Consider the following 13,357-nt stretch of genomic DNA (forward strand, 5'->3'; position numbering starts at 1 on the left):
ACGTTTTGTTACTAAAGCACCTTATACCACCCACCACTGCGACCTGTATGCTCTAGTCGGCTGGCCCTCGCTACATATTCGTCGCCAGACCCACTGGCTCCAGGTCATCCACAAGTCCATGCTAGGTAAAGCTCCGCCTTATCTCAGTTCACTGGTCACGATGGCAACACCCACCCGTAGCACGCGCTCCAGCAGGTGTATCTCACTGATCATCCCTAAAGCCAACACCTCATTTGGCCGCCTTTCGTTCCAGTTCTCTGCTGCCTGTGACTGGAACGAATTGCAAAAATCGCTGAAGTTGGAGACTTTTATCTCCCTCACCAACTTCAAACATCTGCTATCTGAGCAGCTAACCGATCGCTGCAGCTGTACATAGTCTATTGGTAAATAGCCCACCCAATTTACCTACCTCATCCCCATACTGTTTATATTTATTTACTTTTCTGCTCTTTTCCACACCAGTATCTCTACCTGTACATGACCATCTGATCATTTATCACTCCAGTGTTAATCTGCAAAATTGTAATTATTTGCCTACCTCCTCATGCCTTTTGCACACAATGTATATACTCTTTTTTTTCTTTTTTTTCCTACTGTGTTATTGACTTGTTAATTGTTTACTCCATGTGTAACTCTGTGTTGTCTGTTCACACTGCTATGCTTTATCTTGGCCAGGTCGCAGTTGTAAATGAGAACTTGTTCTCAACTAGCCTACCTGGTAAAATAAAGGTGAAAAAAAATAAAATAATCCCCCGCCCCTTATGTCCATCTGTGGTCATAATCCTGGAAATGTGTGGAGAACCTAATGAAGCATCTGCTCATCTCCTTTGGGGTCAAACTTAAATTAACTTCAGCCTCTATCACCTCTTTTATTATCGCAGAGCAGTAGTAGCCACAGTACTTTGGTGCTGTGATGTTCACACATAAGTTTCCCCAACATGATGAAAATATGAATATGGTTGTGTCTCATCAAGGCCATCAGACTGTTAAACAGCCACCACTAACATTGAGTGGCTGCTGCCAACACACTGTCATTGACACTGACCCAACTCCAGCCACTTTAATAATGGGAATTGATGGGAAATGATGTAAATATATCACTAGCCACTTTAAACAATGCTACCTTATATAATGTTACTTACCCTACATTATTCATCTCATATGCATACGTATATACTGTACTCTAGATCATCGACTGCATCCTTATGTCACTAGCCACTTTAACTATGCCACTTTGTTTACTTTGTCTACATACTCATCTCATATGTATATACTGTACTCGATACCATCTACTGTATGCTGCTCTGTACCATCACTCATTCATATATCCTTATGTACATATTCCTTATCCCCTTACACTGTGTATAAGACAGTAGTTTTGGAATTGTTAGTTAGATTACTTGTTGGTTATCACTGCATTGTCGGAACTAGAAGTACAAGCATTTCACTACACTCGCATTAACATCTGCTAACCATGTGTATGTGACAAATAAAATTTGATTTGATTTGATTTTGATCCATATCCATCAAGGAGCATAGCAATGAACATGAGCCTCCATCACCTCCTCTGTGGTCACTAGACAGTAGCCACAGAGCTGTGGGTTTTCACACCTCTGTGTGACAACCCTCATGAGCATGAAAAGATGAATACACCACAGTATGGATATAAATCAAATTAATGGATATTAATGGATATATTATAGGATGTACACATGGGTAGAAATAATCCATTACAATATGGACACATCTAAATCCATCTAAATCTTGAATATGAATAGTATTCATAGGCTGGATAGCCTGTTGGATATTTCATAGTATTTTGTCAAATATTTTTGTATGTGGAGCTCTGTGTTTTGTGTGGGTATGTTTTCGTGCACATCTGATGGCTGCAAAAGATAATTATACAATCGACGGCACCTCTTGAATGACAAATAGATGGATTAGAAGAAACTGAGGCTTGAAGAATCCCTGGACCGTGAACAGGTTACAAAATCAAATGGAATGGAAGACAGGCCTGGGCGCGATACAGGGATGAAGGTTACAACGAGAAAGACAACATTTTGCACCTCATTTATGTAGCGTTGGAAACAAAATGGTTGTCAGGTCAAAGCCTTTAATGAAATGTGGTTTATAGCCACTCTGCTTCAATAACTGTACATTATTACTACGGTATTAAAACGTTAAAAATAATACCCTGACTACACCACTCGCTTCGTGTGCGTGAGCGAGCGTTGCAAAATAAATGTAGGAATCTATGTTATTCAATTATTGCGCGTGTCAACGAGCGTCTGTGTTGCCAAGGGCTAAAATAGAAGTCATTCTAAGTCTTGCCTTTCCCATCTCATCATTGGTTTATAGAAGCAGGTACCCACGTGCCATCTCCTCATTGGTTATACCCACATGGGTGATGGAAAGACAAACTGTTGCCGGTTGTTGTGGTAATACTATGAAAGTTTAGATGCCAATCACCATATAATTAAACGATGATAAAGCCTGGAAGGAGGAGAGATGACTAGAAACAATTCGGTTGATCGTTTTTATGTGTGGATTAATTGTCGGAGTGGAGGACCTTGTGCATTTCAGGTAAAATAACAACCTAATGTTTATATCCCAGGACAAATTAGCTAGCAACAGCAAGCTAGCTAATTAGGACAAATTAGCTAGCAAGTGCAAGCTAACTAGCTAAATTGCCATAAATGTTTAATGCTTTTCGACCTGTCCCCAAATTAATGTAACCGGTTCAGAGTTTGTTTTGATATTTTAACCTGCGTGTCGTGATCGTGTTTGGTGTAGGGGGACAAAATACATTTATGCATGATGGCACACGATGGCGCAAGAGTGAAAAGTCAATGACCTTTAAGTTATTAGAAGTTATTAGCGTGGTGTAGAAAATGGACCTAAAACAAATTTTATTCAGATGTTTAACTACACGTTCAGTTGGATTATATTAATGAATCAACGACTGATAGGCTTTTATATTCTTCTTGATGGATTTTATCAGTTTGATCTCATTAGTGGGCAATGTAATGGACTGTCCATATGAAACAATTGCTCAGTATTCATTCTCTGTCTGTTTCACAAATTAACCTTAATTAACTGGCATCCGCAAGCTTCTGGACCTACACCATAAATGATAGCAAGAGAGTGACTCAAGTGGAAGGAGAACGTAAAGAATAACTCTCATCGTCATAATTGGGGAAATGTAATAATGGAGAATTTGACCTACCCTAGGAAAGACATTGGTAATGATTCGGCAGTGGAGTACAAAACAACTGATTCAAAAGAAGACCCTCAAAGTATTCACACCCCTTGGGCTCTATTTTCGGCTGGCGTTAAGGCGACACTAGCGTCAAACGAACATTAGTATGCAATTTTGTCATGTAAAAACTGCCACACTGGCATTTTCCAGCCCTAACGCCAGGTTTGGCAATTTACCTATCTCACATCTGCATGCTTACGCTCAGATGGGAGGGGTTGGAAATATTTGAGGTGTTTCCTTATGATCCGAAGTGTTCATTTCAGGCAGCGCTGGTAGGGATATGTAAGACCAAAGGAGTTGGTTATGGTATGCATTTTGACAGCGGAAACACAGCCTATCCAGCCGTGAAACACTCTGCCCATATGAACATGGAACAAGAGTAGCCTGATGTGCTTTTGGTGCCTGTACTGTATACTTCGTATTTATACTCAAAACCATAGAAATAACCCAAAGAGGCAGAGATGCTAATATAATATAATGAATTTAATCCAGGTGAGGCATATCAAAAAGCTGATTAAACAGAATGATCCGTACACAGGTGCACCTTGTGCTGGAGACCACTCTGAAATGTGCCGTTTTGTCACACAACACAATGCCACAGATATCTTAAATTTTGAGGGAGCTTGCAACTAACTGCAGGAATGTCCACCAGGGCTGTAATCAGAGAATTGAATATGAATTTCTCTACCATAAGCCACCTCCAACATTGTTTTAGAGAATTTGGCAATACGTCCAACCGGCCTCACAACTGCAGACCACATGTACCCACACCAGCCCAGGACCTCCCCATCCGGCTTCTACACCTGAGGGATCGTCTGAGACCAGTCACCCAGACAGCTGATGAAACTGAGGAGCATTTCTGTCTGTAATAAAGCCCTTTTGTGGGGGAAAACTCATTCTGATTGGCTGGGTCTGGCTCCCCAGTGGGTGGGCCATTGCCCTCCCACGCCCACCCATGGCTGCCCCCCTGCCCAGTCATGTGAAATCCGTAGATTAAGGCCTAATTTATTCATTTCAAGTGACTAATTTCCTTATATGAACTGCAACTCAGTAAAATCATTGAAATTGTTGCATGTTGATTTATATTTTTGTTTAGTATATTTACCTAGCATCCCCTCTCAATGAAGGCTTATTTTTTGTTCTGCCCAACGTAATTGCAAAGTAGTCAAGACTTTCACTAAAAGAGTTTGGCTCCTGAGACCACTTAGAAATATATCTTAATCACCAAAGCTTTATTAAAATATAAGGTTTGGGAGAAGTATAGCAGTGAGTTGACATTCACTTTTTATCAATGCATTGTAGGAAGACTCCATTTTGGATGTGCAAAAAACCCTCCATAGTATAAGTTGTGTTAATATTAAATTCCCACAGGGAGAAATTATAGTGCCTTGATTCCAAGGCAATACATACAAGACCGTAAATATACAACTTGAAGCAACCACATTTTTCGCTATGAAGCACGTTCTGATTGGCCAGTAAGGGGCCAAGCCTCGACACACCCACAAGTGCAATAGTGCCTACCAAAAGGCGAAAGGCTTCCTGTGGGGACGGGGGCTGGGTTAAAAAAAAAGTACATATATATATATATATATATATACAGTATATATAGGACAAAACACACATCATGACAAGAGAGACAACACAACACTACATAAAGAGAGACCTAAGACAACAATATAGCAAAGCAGCAGCACATGACAACACAGCATGGTAGCGACACAACATGACAACAACATGGTAGCAACACAACATGGCAGCAGCACAACATGGCAGCAGCACAACATGGTAGCAGCACAAAACATGGTACAAACATTATTTGGCACAGACAACAGCACAAAGGGCAAGAAGGTAGAGACAACAATACATCACACAAAGCAGCCACAACTGTCGGTAAGGGTGCCCATGATTGAGTCTTTGAATGAAGAGATTGAGATAAAACTGTCCTGTTTAATACTAACCTAATGGAAAGAGTGAAAATACAGAATAGAAATATTCAAAAACTTGCATCATGTTTGCAACAAGGCACTAAAGTAAATCTGCTAAAAATGTGGCAAATCAATTCACTTTTTTATCCTGAATACAACGTGTTATGTTTGAGGCAAATCCAATACAACACATTTCTGAGTACCACTATCCATATTTTCAAGCATAGTGGTGGCTGCATCATGTTATGCGTATGCTTGCAATCATTAGAGACTAGGGAGTTTTTCAGGATGAAAAAGAAACTAAATGGAGCTATGCACATGCAAAGTCCTACAGGAAAACCTGTTTCAGTCTGCTTTCCACTAAAGATGAATCCACCTTTCAGCAGGACAATAACCTAAAACACAAGGCCAAATCTACACTGAAGTTGCTTATCAAGAAGACAGTGAATGTTCCTGAGTGGCAAAATGGCTTAAGGACAATAAAGTCAAGGTATTGGAGGGGCCATCACAAAGCCCTTGACCTCAATCCTAGAGAACATTTGTGGGCAGAACTGAAGAAGTGTGTGTGAGCAAGGAGGCCTACAAACCTGACTCAGTTACACCAGCTCTGTCAGGAGGAATTGGCCACAATTCACCCAACTTATTGTGGGAAGCTTGTGAAAGGCTACCCGAAACATTTGACCCAAGTTATGAAACAGTCAGAGATCACCAAGCGCAACATAGCTTCTGCGTGCATATCAGCTAGAAAGATGTGTCGGCATCGAGTAATTGTCTCTGGCCCCCTCCCAGTTAGGGGGAGTGATGAGCTCTACAGCAGAGTCTCACAACTCAATCGCTGGTTGAAAACTGTTTTCTGCCCCTCCCAAAAGATAGAATTTGTAGATAATTGGCCCTCTTTCTGGGACTCACCCACAAACAGGACCAAGCCTGACCTGCTGAGGAGTGACGGACTCCATCCTAGCTGGAGGGGTGCTCTCATCTTATCTACCAACATAGACAGGGCTCTAACTCCTCTAGCTCCACAATGAAATAGGGTGCAGGCCAGGCAGCAGGCTATTAGCCAGCCTGCCAGCATAGTGGAGTCTGCCACTAGCATAGTCAGTGTAGTCAGCTCAGCTATCACCATTGAGACCGTGTCTGTGCCTCGACCTAGGTTGGGCAAAACTAAACATGGCGGTGTTCGCCTTAGCAATCTCACTAGGATAAAGACCACCTCCATTCCTGTCATTACTGAAAGAGATCATGATACCTCACTTCTCAAAATAGGGCTACTTAATGTTAGATCCCTTACTTCAAAGGCAATTATAGTCAATGAACTAATCACTGATCATAATCTTGATGTGATTGGCCTGACTGAAACATGGCTTAAGCCTGATGAATTTACTGTGTTAAATGAGGCCTCACCTCCTGGCTACACTAGTGACCATATCCCCGTGCATCCCGCAAAGGCGGAGGTGTTGCTAACATTTACGATAGCAAATTTCAATTTACAAAAAAAAAAAAAAAAAAATGACGTTTTCGTCTTTTGAGCTTCTAGTCATGAAATCTATGCAGCCTACTCAATCACTTTTTATAGCTACTGTTTACAGGCCTCCTGGGCCATATACAGCGTTTCTCACTGAGTTCCCTGAATTCCTATCGGACCTTGTAGTCATTGCAGATAATATTCTAATCTTTGGTGACTTTAATATTCACATGGAAAAGTCCACAGACCCACTCCAAAAGGCTTTCGGAGCCATCATCGACTCAGTGGGTTTTGTCCAACATGTCTCTGGACCCACTCACTGTCACAGTCATACGCTGGACCTAGTTTTGTCCCATGGAATAAATGTTGTGGATCTTAATGTTTTTCCTCATAATCCTGGACTATCGGACCACCATTTTATTACGTTTGCAATTGCAACAAATAATCTGCTCAGACCCCAACCAAGGAACATCAAAAGTCGTGCTATAAATTCACAGACAACACAAAGATTCCTTGATGCCCTTCCAGACTCCCTCTGCCTACCCAAGGACGCCAGAGGACAAAAATCCATTAACCACCTAACTGAGTATCTCAATTTAACCTTGCGCAATACCCTAGATGCAGTTGCACCCCTAAAAACTAAAAAAATGTCTCATAAGAAACTAGCTCCCTGGTACACAGAAAATACCCGAGCTCTGAAGCAAGCTTCCAGAAAATTGGAACGGAAATGGCGCCACACCAAACTGGAAGTCTTCCGACTAGCTTGGAAGGACGGTACCGTGCAGTACCGAAGAGCCCTTACTGCTGCTCGATCATCCTATTTTTCTAACTTAATTGAGGAAAATAAGAACAATCCGAAATTCCTTTTTGATACTGTCGCAAAGCTAACTAAAAAGCAGCATTCCCCAAGAGAGGATGACTTTCACTTTAGCAGTGATAAATTCATGAACTTCTTTGAGGAAAAGATTATGATTATTAGAAAGCAAATTACGGACTCCTCTTTAAACCTGCGTATTCCTCCAAACCTCAGTTGTCCTGAGTCTGCACAACTCTGCCAGGACCTAGGATCAAGAGAGACGCTCAAGTCTTTTAGTACTATATCTCTTGACACAATGATGAAAATAATCATGGCCTCTAAACCTTCAAGCTGCATACTGGACCCTATTCCAACTAAACTACTGAAAGAGCTGCTTCCTGTGCTTGGCCCTCCTATGTTGAACATAATAAACGGCTCTCTATCCACCGGATGTGTACCAAACTCACTAAAAGTGGCAGTAATAAAGCCTCTCTTGAAAAAGCCAAACCTTGACCCAGAAAATATAAAAAACTATCGGCCTAGAGAAGGCTGTTGCGCAGCAACTCACTGCCTTCCTGAAGACAAACAATGTTTACGAAATGCTTCAGTCTGGTTTTAGACCCCATCATAGCACTGAGACGGCACTTGTGAAGGTGGTAAATGACATTTTAATGGCAACGGACCGAGGCTCTGCATCTGTCCTCGTGCTCCTAGACCTTAGTGCTGCTTTTGATACCATCGATCACCACATTCTTTTGGAGAGATTGGAAACCCAAATTGGTCTACACGGACATGTTCTGGCCTGGTTTAGATCTTATCTGTCGGAAAGATATCAGTTTGTCTCTGTGAATGGTTTGTCCTCTGACAAATCAACTGTAAATTTCGGTGTTCCTCAAGGTTCTGTTTTAGGACCACTATTGTTTTCACTATATATTTTACCTCTTGGGGATGTTATTCGAAAACATAATGTAAACTTTCACTGCTATGCGGATGACACACAGCTGTACATTTCAATGAAACATGGTGAAGCCCCAAAATTGCCCTCGCTAGAAGCATGTGTTTCAGACATAAGGAAGTGGATGGCTGCAAACTTTCTACTATTAAACTCGGACAAAACAGAGATGCTTGTTCTAGGTCCCAAGAAACAAAGAGATCTTCTGTTGAATCTGACAATTAATCTTAATGGTCTGCCAAAACCTGGTCCAGTGGAAGAGACCGGTTATGACAGAGCGGGGTGTATAGAGAGAGGGACAGTGGTGAGACAGATTCTCGCCCGCCAGCTACAGTCGTCTCAAATAAAACTGTGAAGGACCTCGGCGTTACTCTGGACCCTGATCTCTCTTTTGAAGAACATATCAAGACCATTTCGAGGACAGCTTTTTCCATCTACGTAACATTGCAAAAATCAGAAACTTTCTGTCCAAAAATGATGCAGAAAAATTAATCCATGCTTTTGTCACTTCTAGGTTAGACTACTGCAATGCTCTATTTTCCGGCTACCCGGATAAAGCACTAAATAAACTTCAGTTAGTGCTGAATACGGCTGCTAGAATCCTGACTAGAACCAAAAATTTGATCATATTACTCCAGTGCTAGCCTCTCTACACTGGCTTCCTGTCAAAGCAAGGGCTGATTTCAAGGTTTTACTGCTAACCTACAAAGCATTACATGGGCTTGCTCCTACCTATCTCTCTGATTTGGTCCTGCCGTACATACCTACACGTACGCTACGGTCACAAGACGCAGGCCTCCCAATTGTCCCTAGAATTTCTAGACACATAGGTGAGGCTAAGAGAGCTAATGAGTAAGGGAGATTCCTACACGTCTCGAATGTTCCGAGGTTAGTGGAAGGCATCTAGACTAAAGATGAGGCAGTGTTCAAGAGGGAAAAGGAGGCAGAACAGCTGGAGGCAGGGCTTTCTCCTATAGAGCTCCATTTTTATGGAACGGTCTGCCTACCCATGTCAGAGACGCAAACTCGGTCTCAACCTTTAAGTCTTTACTGAAGACTCATCTCTTCAGTGGGTCATATGATTGAGTGTAGTCTGGCCCAGGAGTGGGAAGGTGAACGGAAAGGCTCTGGAGCAACGAACCGCCCTTGCTGTCTCTGCCTGGCCGATTCCCCTCTTTCCACTGGGATTCTCTGCCTCTACCCTGTTACTGGAGGGGGCTGAGTCACTGGCTTACTGGGGCTCTCTCATGCCGTCCCTGGGATTGGGGTGCGTCACCTGGGTGGGTTGATTCACTGTTGTGGTCGGCCTGTCTGGGTTGGCGCCCCCTTGGGTTGAGCTGTGGCGGAGATCTTTGTGGGCTATACTCGGCCTTGTCTCAGGATGGTAAGTTGGTGGTTGAAGATATCCCTCTAGTGGTGTGGGGGCTGTGCTTTGGCAAAGTGGGTGGGGTTATATCCTTCCTGTTTGGCCCTGTCCGGGGTGTCCTCGGATGGGGCCACAGTGTCTCCTGACCCCTCCTGTCTCAGCCTCCAGTATTTATGCTGCATTAGTTTATGTGTCGGGGGCTAGGGTCAGTTTGTTATATCTGGAGTACTTCTCCTGTCCTATTCGGTGTCCTGTGTGAATCTAAGTGTGCGTTCTCTAATTCTCTCCTTCTCTCTTTCTTTCTCTCTCTCGGAGGACCTGAGCCCTAGGACCATGCCCCAGGACTACCTGACATGATGACTCCTTGCTGTCCCCAGTCCACCTGGCCATGCTGCTGCTCCAGTTTCAACTGGCCTGGGCCCTAGGACCATGTCCCACGACTACCTGACATGATGACTCCTTGCTGTCCCCAGTCCACCTGGCCATGCTGCTGCTCCAGTTTCAACTGTTCTGCCTTACTATTATTCAACCATGCTGGTCATTTATGAACATTTGAACATCTTGGCCACGTTCTGTTATAATCTCCACCCGGCACAGCCAGAAGAGGACTGGCCACCCCACATATGCTCTCTCTAATTCTCTCTTTCTTTCTCTCTCTCGGAGGACCTGAGCCCTAGGACCGTGCCCCAGGACTACCTGACATGATGACTCCTTGCTGTCCCCAGTCCACCTGACTGTGCTGCTGCTCCAGTTTCAACTGTTCTGCCTTATTATTATTCGACCATGCTGGTCATTTATGAACATTTGAACATCTTGGTCATGTTCTGTTATAATCTCTACCCGGCACAGCCAGAAGAGGACTGGCCACCCCACATAGCCTGGTTCCTCTCTAGGTTTCTTCCTAGGTTTTGGCCTTTCTAGGGAGTTTTTCCTAGCCACCGTGCTTTTACACCTGCATTGTTTGCTGTTTGGGGTTTTAGGCTGGGTTTCTGTACAGCACTTTGAGATATCAGCTGATGTACGAAGGGCTATATAAATAAATTTGATTTGATTTGATTTGATTCGAACATCTTAAGTCGACCCTCTACTTTTTTGAACATTCTGTTAAAAATCGCGCAACATTTCAGCGCCCTGCTACTCATGCCAGGAATATAGTATATGCATTTGCTTAGTCTGTGTGGATAGAAAACACTCAGACGTTTAAAAAACTGGTTAAATCACTGCTGTGGCTTTACCAGAACGGCATTTACATCGAAAAGCACAGGAAAAACTGATCACTGAAAATGGGAAAATATATCCATGCGCTACTTGAACCCATTGATAAACGTGAACCACAATTAATTGACTGAGGTTGCAGTACCTACAGCTTCCACACGGTGTCTAGAGTCTTGTCATTTCCCTTCGAGTTTTTTCTTGGTCAAACACATACAGGACACCGTATCTCCTCAGGTCTAGGACCGGATATTTTCGTTGAGTTTCTAGCCGGACATTTTTCCAGACGGACAGCTAATGATCTTTACATCGCCTCCTGATGAATTTTATCGCTTATTAACGTTTACTAATACCTAAAGTTGCATTACAAACGTATTTCGAAGTGTTTTGTGAAAGTTTATCGTCGACTTTTTGAATTTTAAAAAATGACGTTACGTTTTGAAACGATGTTTTTCGTTTATCACACAGTCTACATATAACGATATCTAGGCTTTATATGGACCGATTTAATCGAAATAAAGACCCAAATAGTGTTTATGGGACATCTAGGAGTGCCAACAAAGAAGATGGTGAAAGGTAATGAATGTTTTCTATTTTATTGTGCGGTTTGTGTAACGCCGAAATGCTAATTATTTTGTTTACGTCCCCTGTGGGTCTTTTGGGGTGTTGCATGCTATCAGATAATAGCTTCTCATGCTTTCGCCGAAAAGCATTTTAAAAATCTGACTTGTTGCCTGGATTCACAACGAGTGTAGCTTTAATTCGATACCCTGCATGTGTATTTTAATGAACTTTTGAGTTTTAACTAATACTATTAGCATTTAGCGTAGCGCATTTGCATTTCCAGAGCTCTAGTTGGGACGCAAGCGTCCCGAGTAGAAGCAACAGGTTAAACAATTTAAAGGCAATGCTACCAAATACTAATTAAGTGTATGTAAACTTCTGACCCACTGGGAATGTGATGAAAGAAATAAAGCTGAAATAAATAATTCTCTCTACTATTATTCTGACATTTCACATTATTAAAATAAAGTGGTGATCCTAACTGACAGGGAATTTTTACTAAGATTAAATGTCAAGAATTGTGAAAAACTGAGTTTAAATGTATTTGGCTAAGGTGTATGTAAACTTCCGACTTCAACTGTAGATGCTGTTACCTGGCAGACTGGATGCACAGAAATAATTGAGGGAATACAGATCGGTGAGCATTCATCAGAGATATCCAAGCTTGCTTTAATAAAACTATGACATGGAATTTTGCTATAGTAGTATGTTATACTGTTAAATATAACAACTTCTTGACATATTTGTTTAAAACCCATTATCTAGATTTACAGTTTTAAGTTATTTTTGAGTTAATACTTAATCTTGATGTGGATAATCAAATGTGATTAGCAGAATACAACATTATCATTTAATTGAGTATAATTACAATGAATATTATGCCATCTTTGTTTGGAAATCACTGTGACACAAAATTATTACTATTATTATATGTTTTTAATGTTGTATCAACTATTACATCAGCTTAATTCTATGCCTGAGATATGTACATTCCTAAATATTTATCTATTCCATCAACTAAATAATCTAAATCTAACCTATTTTAAGCAATACAGGGCTTATCAACAAGACAGCGTCAATGCACGGCAGTAGGGGAAGTTTCACTGTGCTACAATTGGACATTTCACATGATTTAGTTTGATAATATGGACCTGTGGAATTATACTCAGTTCAAAGCCTTTTCCAATTTGAGTTCAGCTGCTTTCCTCATTTTACCCTCATTTGTAAATGTCACTTTAGTTAAAGTGACAGAAATAATTTGCAGTATTGTCAGAAAAAAAGGAAAATGCCCCCAGAGGACATTGGCACGTTGGCTACGTTGTCGACATAGATATGCTTCTCGCGTTGTCAATTCCTCAGGAAATAATTGAACTCTGATGGTGTTCACTCTGACTATAGTGAGGTCCCGGAGGAAATGCTCAAATTCTCAAGCATATGGCATAAGATAAGAAAAAAACATTGGATAATCACGCTACCATGAAAAAGTGTCGTAGGACGATAGGCAGGGATAACGCAGGACACCAAAGGCAAAATCATGTTTATTTAACAGGACGATCCTCAAATAGATCTCAGGGGCCACTGTGAAGCTCTTTATAGACATAAATTATATAGCTCCTGGAAACAAATCCTTCCTAAGTGGACTGCCAAGACCACTGCCTTCTGACACACGGTGGGCTCGGATTCAGTAATTAGGGTGACGCATAGCCCGAGACAATAGTGGCACGTTCCCTAATGTTGCCTGTGCATCTCATCGCATGGCAGAGCCTAAAATACCAAATGAGCTGCCTGGCTGTGGCATAGTCGGCCTGAAGCGTGACC

The sequence above is a fragment of the Oncorhynchus nerka genome, linkage group LG14, assembly GCF_034236695.1.
Source record: "Oncorhynchus nerka isolate Pitt River linkage group LG14, Oner_Uvic_2.0, whole genome shotgun sequence".
NCBI lineage: Eukaryota > Metazoa > Chordata > Actinopteri > Salmoniformes > Salmonidae > Oncorhynchus > Oncorhynchus nerka.